Source organism: Chlorocebus sabaeus, chromosome 24 (assembly GCF_047675955.1).
Source record: "Chlorocebus sabaeus isolate Y175 chromosome 24, mChlSab1.0.hap1, whole genome shotgun sequence".
Classification (NCBI taxonomy): domain Eukaryota; kingdom Metazoa; phylum Chordata; class Mammalia; order Primates; family Cercopithecidae; genus Chlorocebus; species Chlorocebus sabaeus.
In genome coordinates this window covers 80,481,923-80,490,107 of record NC_132927.1, presented here as the reverse complement: position 1 = coordinate 80,490,107, position 8,185 = coordinate 80,481,923, and positions in this window count along the sequence as shown.

The window sequence follows — 8,185 nt, the reverse complement described above, 5'->3', positions numbered from 1 at the left end:
AAGCTTACTTTTCTCCAGGTAGATTGTAACAGTTTTCAATGTCACCATTAAATGTGATTCTTCCGTTTTCTATAATACATTTTATCATTGTCTGCTGTATTTTGTGTTTTCTACCAACTGTGTTTACTAGGAATGATATTAATGATGGGGCTGTATCTACCTCCTGGCTAAGTCATAAGAGGGTTGCACCAAGTACCAAGGACAAGGTAGTGAAGTACCCTTCAGTAGAGCTGAAGATGAGGAGACGAGCTGCGGCTCAGTGGACCACCTGCCTCCCACTCCCTTGGCAAAACAAAACCAACAAAAACACTAAACCTGCCAGTCAGTGCCTGGCAGGAGATGGGGTTCACTCTACAGAAAAATAATTAGCATACATAAAAAGAAGGAAATCTTGTCATTTGTGACAACACGGATGAATCTGGAGAGCATGAGGTTAGATGAAACAGGCGCAGAGAGACAAATCCTGCAGGGTCTCACTCACATGTGGAACCTACAACAGCTGATCTCATAGGCAGACAGGGTAGAAAGGCAGTTACCACAGCTTGGGCAGTTGCAGGGGGTGCAACGGGGAAAGATGTTGGTCAACGGATATATAATTACAAGGGGCGGGATGTCCAGAACAGGCACGTATATAGAGACAGAACAGGCAAAATACAAAGACAAAGCGGGTAAGTGATTGGGGCCAAGGGTGAGGCTGGGGCAGGGAAAGGGTGGAGAAACTGGGATGACCTCAAATGGCTCCAGGGATTCTTTCTGGAGGGATGAAAATGCTCTAATGTTGACTGTGGAGATGGCTGCAGAACTCTGTGAACATACTAAAATCACCGGACAGGACACTTTTAAATAGGTGAACTACATGGTATATGGATTCTATCTCAATAAAGCTTTTTTTTTTTTTTTTTAAGGAAAACAGTGTGAAGGATCTGACTTCAAAACACTAGGTTTGGCACCACTGAGTTCTTCTCACTGGCTAGTATTAATCTCTAAAGAAAGTTGTGGTACTCACTCTTCCACACCTTCACTGCTAAGTTTATAACATCATTATCACCAGCAAGAAAAAGCATCAGGCCAAATACAGATGAGAAATCAAACATCTTGGCACTGGTTGTGGACACTCCAGGAAGTCCCAGCACCCCAGCACCCAGACCTCCACATACTCCCTTGTCCCCTGGCAGGAAAGGGTTTCTAAAGATGGAAATCAAGAGACGAGAGGCAGGATTCTGTCCCCCACTGGAGGGACAGTGTACAGACTTTAGGGCAGCACACACCATTTGGCTGTGGTATATAATCCTTCTAATGTGCTGTTGGATTTGGTTGCTAGCATTTTGCTAAGGATTTGTGAATTTGTATTCATAAAAGTATCGCTCTGGCTGGACGCAGTGGTTCATGCCTGGAATCCCAGCAATTTGGGAGGCCGAAGCAGGTGGATCACGGATCAGGAGTTCCAGACCAGCCTGGCCAACATGGTGAAACCCCGTCTCTACTAAAAATACAAAAATTAGCTGGGTGTGGTGGCGGGCACCTGTAGTCCCAGCTACTCAGGAGGCTGAGGCAGGAGAATTGCTTGAACCCAGGAGGCAGAGGTTGCAGTGAGCCAAGATCGCACCACTGCACTCCAGCCTGGGCAACAGAGCAAGACTGTCTCAAAATATAGATATATCTGAGAACATCTGGTTGTGGGGCTGTCTGTTCCTGGATTTTGGTGGGAGGATTTTGATCACTAACTCAATTATTTTTCTTGTTATAAGTCTTTTGAGATCTTCTATTTCTTCTTGGGTCAGTTTTGATAATTTACGTGTTTCTAAAAATTTGTCTAATTAGTCTACTTCACCTAGATTATCTAATTTGTTGGTGTATAACTGTTCATAGTATTCTTGTATAATCCTTTTAATAGTTATCTAAGGTTGGTAGTAAGGTCCCTGCTTTAATTTCTGATTTTAGTTATTTGCAACTTCTGTTTATCTTAGTCTAGCTAAAAGTTGGGATTCTTACCTCACCCCATATACAAAAATTAACACAAAATGAATCAATGCCTTACTATAAAAAGTAAAACTATACAACTATTTGAGGAAAACATAGGAGTAAATCTTCATGAACCTGGATTTGGCAATGGATTCTTTAACACCAAAAGCATGAACAACAAAGAAAAATTGGACTTCATAAAAATTAAAAACTTTTGTGCATCAAAGGACATTATCAACAATTTTAAAAAGACACTTTACAGAATGGGAGAAAATATTTGTAAATCACATATCTGATAAGAGTATAATATCCAGAATGTATACAGCACTCCTAGCACTCAACAAGAAGATAACTCAATTTAAAAATAGCCACTAGCGCCAGGTGTGGTGGTTCACACACCTGTAATTCCACCACTTTGGGAGGCTGAGATGGGAAGATTGCTTGAGCTCAGGGGTTTGAGACCAACCTGGGCAACACAGCAAGACCTGGTCTCTACCAAAAAGAAAAAAAATCAGCCAGGTGTGGTGGTGCATGCCTGTAGCCCTAGGTACTCCAGAGGCTGAGATAAGAGGACACTTGAGCCTGAGAGATTGAGGCTACAGTGAGCTGTGACTGTGCCACTGCACTCTAGTCTGGGTGACAGACTGAAACCCTGTCTCAAAAAAAAAAAAAAAAAAAAAAACTAGTCATAGGACTTGAACAGATATTTCTCCATAGAAGATACACAAGTAGTCAACAAGCACATGAAAGATGATCATCATCACTGGGGATTAGGGAAATGCAAATGAAAACCACAATAATATATGCATACCCATTAGGATGGCTTTAAATTTTTTTTAAAAGGGGGAAATTAAGAAGTGCTGTCAAAGCTGTAGAGATATGGGAATCCTCAGACACTGCTAGGGGGAATGTTAAATGGTGCGGCCGGTTCGGTCTCTCTTCCAAAAGGTAAGCATAGAGTTACCACATGACCTACCAATCTTCCTCCTAGGTATATACCCAAGAGAAATGAAAAAACATGTAGACGCCAAAACCTGACACAAATGTTTATAGCACCATTATTCGTAATAGCCAAGAGTCTGAAACAATTCATATGTCCATTAACAGATGAGTAAATAAACCAACCGTGGCATCTACATCCAACAGGATATTATCCACCTAAATAAAGGATCAAGGCACTGATACAGGCTGTAACGTGGATAAACTCGACAATATTATGTGAAGTCAGGGCAGCCAGACACAAACGGTCACCTACTGTATGATTCCTTGTATATGATGTATCCAGAATAGGTAAATCCATAGGGACAGAAGGCATATTAGTGGTTACCAAGATATGGGTTAAGGGGAAGGGAAAAGGGGAAATTATTACTTAACTGGTAAGTACTTACTTAATAAGGTGCTTTTCTGGAAAATGAAAACATTTTAAACTACAGAGTGTTCCAGAATATTGCAAATATAATAAATGCCTGAATTACACATTTTAAAGTGGTTAATCAAATTATGTCAATTTCACGTCAGTTTAAAGTAAAAAAATTAAGTAAAAAGATGGAGAAAGATACATCATGCTAACAGACAAATCAGAAGAAAGCTGGAGTAGCTATATTAATTTCAGACCAGCAGACTTCAGAACTAAGGACATTAGAAGGGCTAGAGAGGGACATTACCTAATGATAAAGGGGTCAATTCTCCAAGAAGACATAACAACTCCAAATGTGCATGTGTCTAACAACAGTGTCCAAATACAAGAGGCAAAAACTGATGGAACTGTAAGGAGAAACAGACTAATCCACTATTATAGCTGGAGACTTCAACATGCATTAGTAATTGACAGACTGGCAGGTGAAATTTCAGTGAGGATACACTTGAACTGAACAGCATCATCAATCAACTGGATCTAATCAACACCTACAGAATGCTTCATCCAACAAGAGCAGAACACACATTCTTTCTAAGCTACATGGAACATTCGCCAAGCTACCAGACAACATTCTGGGACATAAAACAACACTTTAATAAATTTAACAGAAATCATAGAAAGTACGCTCTCAGACTACAATGAAATAAATAACAAAAAGATGGCTTAAAATCCCATATTTGGATATTTAAAAACGTATTTCAGAATAACACATGGGTCAAAGAACAAGGCTTAAGAAAAACTTTAAAATATTTTTAACTAAATGCAAATTAAAACACAACTTTTCAAAATCTGTGGCATGTAGCAAAAGTGGTACTCAAAAGGAAATTTATAAAATTAAATATATACATTAGAAAAGAAAAAATCTAAAATCAAAAAATTTGAGCTTCCATCTCAGGAAATTACAGAAAAGAGGGGCAATATAAACCTAAAGCAAGCAGGAAAAAAAAAAAAAAGAAATAGAAATTAGAGTAGAAATCATGAAACTGAAGACCGGGAAAACTAAAGAAATTGATCAAACCAAAAACTTGTTCTTTGAAAAGATCAATAAAATTTATAAAACTCTAGCCAGGCTAACCAAGAAGAGTCAAGAAATATCAATTACTAATAACAGAAAATAAAAAAGGGCCATCACTATTGATCCCATGGGCATTAAAAGGGAAATTAAAAAATATTATTTGCAACTATATGCCTACAAGTTTGATACATAAGATGAAATAGACCAATTTCTTGAAAGACATAGTCTACAAAAACTCACACAATGAGAAACAGATCATCTGAATAGGCCTACATCTACTAAAAAACTGAATCAATATTAAATAACTTTTCAAAAAGAAAGCACTAGGCCCAAATGGTTTCACTGGTGAATTCAACCAAACATTAAAGGAAGAAAGGATACCAATTATCTACAATCTCTTCCAGAAAATAGAAGCAGAAGGAATATTTTCAAATTCATTCTTGAAGGCCACCATTACCCTAATACCAAAACCGGATAAAGACTGCCAGAAAGTTAAATTACAGATCAATATCTCTCATGATCCTAGATGTAAAAATCCTCAACACGATCTTCAACAAAGATTAGCGAATAAAACAAATATAAGCAAACAGAATTCAACAATTTTTTTTTTTTTTTGAGACAGAGTCTTGCTCTGTCGCCCAGGCTAGAGTGCAGTGGCGCTATCTCGGCTCACTGTAAGCTCCCGGGTTCCCGCCATTCTCCTGCCTCAGCCTCCCGAGTAGCTGGGACTACAGGCATCCGCCACCACACCCAGCTAATTTTTTATATTTTTAGTAGAGACTGGGTTTCACTGTGTTGGACGGTCTCCATCTCCTGACCTCATGATCCGCCTGCCTCAGCCTCCCAAAGTGCTGGGATTACAGGCGTGAGCCACCGCACCCGGCCAAATCCAACAATGTTATTAAAAATTATACACCACAACCAAGTGGGACTTACTCCAGTTATGCAAGGCTATTTCATCATCCAAAAATCAATTAATGTAAACCATCACATCAGCAAGGCCAAAGAAGAAAAATCACACAATCGTATCAATAGGTGCAAAAAAAGCATTCAACAAAATCCAGAACCCACCCATGATTTTAAAAACTCTCAGCAAACTAGGAATAAAAGGGAATTTCCTTGATATAAGAAAGGTCATTTACGAAAAACCCACAACTAACATCAAATTCAATCTCAATGAGGAATGACTGAAATCTTTACCCCTAAGCCAGAAACAAGGCAAAGACATCTCCTTTCACCACTCCTATTCTACATTGTAGTGGAGGTCTCGGCTAATACAGTAAGACAAGAAAAGGAAACAAAAAGTAAAACTATCTTTGTTCACAGATGATATGATTGTTTTCACAGAAAATCCCAAAGAATCTACTTTGACAAATCCTCCTGGAATGAATAAGCGATTATAGCAAAGTTGCAGGATACAAGGTTAATATACAAGTCAATTGCTTTCCTATATTACAGCAATGAACAATTGAAATTTGAAATTTGAAACACAGTACCATTTGCATTAGCACCAAAAAAGAGAAATACTTAGGTATAAATATAATAAAATATGTGTAAGATCTATATGCAGCAAATCACAAAACTCTGATGAAAGATACCAAAGAGCTACAGAAATGAAAAGATATTCTACTTTCTGGGATAGGAAGACCCAATATTATTAAGATGTTAGTTCTTCCCAAGGTGATCTAGAGATTCAACAGAATCCCAACAAAAATATTTTGTGATATTAAACTGATTTCAAAATTTATATGGAGAGTAAAAAGACCCAGGACAGCCAATACAGTACTGAAGAAAAGATCAACATTATCCAACTTTAAAGTTACCATAATCAACACTGTGTGGTATTGGTGAAAAATAGACAAACAGACAAATGGAACATAATGGAGGCCCGAAAGTCATATCCACACAAATATAGTCAATTGATCTTTGACAAAGGAGCAAAAGACAATTCAATGGAGAAAAGACAGTCTTTTCAACAAATGGTGCTGAAACAGCTGGACCTCCACATACAGAAAAATCAATCTAGATGTAGACCTTACACCTCTTACAAAATTAACTCAAAATGAATCATAGACCTTAATGTAAAATGCCAAACTATAAAACTTCTAGAAGAGAACATAGGACCTGTGTGACCTTGGATTTGATAAGTTTTTAGTTTTACCACCAAAACCATGGCCTACAAAAGAAAAAAATGTTAACTTGGGAATTATTGAAATTAAAAATATCAGCCGGGCATGGTGGCTTACACCTGTAATCCTAGAACTTTGGGAGGCTGAGGCAGGCGGATCACTTGAGGTCGAGAGTTCGAGACCAGCCTGGCCAACATGGTGAAACCCCATCTCTACTAAAACTACAAAAACATTAGCTGGGTGTGGTGGCGGGTACCTGTAATCCCAGCTACTTGGGAGGCTGAGGCAGGATAATTGCTTGAACCTGGGAGGTGGAGGTTATTGTGAGCCGAGACTGTGCCACTGCACTACTCCAGCCTGGGCCAAAGAGTGAGACTCTGTCTCAAAAAAAAAATTAAGAACATCTGCTCTGTGAAAGGCATAAAGAGAATGAAAAGCCACATACTAGCAGAAAATATTTGCAAAAAAATATATATATGATAAAGATTGTTTCAAAATATACAAAGAACTTTTAATTAAAACTCAACAAGACGACGACAACCCAATTCAAATGGGCAAAAGATCTAAATAGACATTTCATCAAAGAATATACACAGATGGCAAACAATCATATGAAAAGATGCTCAACATCACACGTCATTAGAAAAGTGCAAATTAAAACGATAATAAAATATCACTACACATCTATTAGGATGGCAAAAATCCAAAACACTCACACTAAACGCTGATGAGGACACGAAGCAAAAGGAATCCTCGTCCACTGCTGGTGGGAATACGAAATGGTGCAGCCACTTTGAAGACAGTATGACAGTCTCTTACAAAGCTAAACACACTCTTACCATACGATCCAGCAATTGCATTCCTCGGTATTTATCCAAATGAGCTGAAGGCTAATATCTATGCAAAAACTTGCACACAAATGTTTATAGCAGATTTATTCAAATTGCCAAAAACTGGAAATAGCCAAGTAGCCAATTAACATCCATAAATGCAAGTAGCCAATTAGCATCCATAATTTTTATTGCTGGAATATCATTCAGCAATAAAAATGAGTTATTGAGCCTTGAAAAGATATGGAGGAACCTTAAATACACATTGCTAAGGGAAAGAAGCCAGTCTGAAAAGGTTCCATACTATATGATTTGAACTATTAATGTATATCATTCTGAAAAGGGTAAAACTCTGGAGACAGTAAAAAGACCAGTGGTGGCCAAGGGGAAGGGAATGGGGGGCAGGATAAACAGGTGGAGCACAGAAGATTTTTAGGACAATGAAACTGTTCTGTATGATACTGTAATGGTAGACATGTGACATCAGTCATCTGTCAAAATCCACAGAAAGTGAAACACAGAATAAACTCTGAGGATGTAAACTGTGTGCTTTAGTTAACATGTGTCAATGTTGGTTCACCAACTGTCACAAATGTGCCACATGAACACGTGACGTTGGTCAATGTTGGTTCACCAGCTGTCACAAACGTGCCACATGAACATGAGGAACACGAGACGCTGGTCAATGTTGGTTGACCAACTAACAAATGTGCCACATGAACATGCGACATCAGTCAATGTTGGTTCACCAGCTGTCACAAACGTGCCACATGAACACGCGAGGTCGGTCAGTGTTGGTTCACCAGCTGTCACAAACGTGCCGCATGAACAC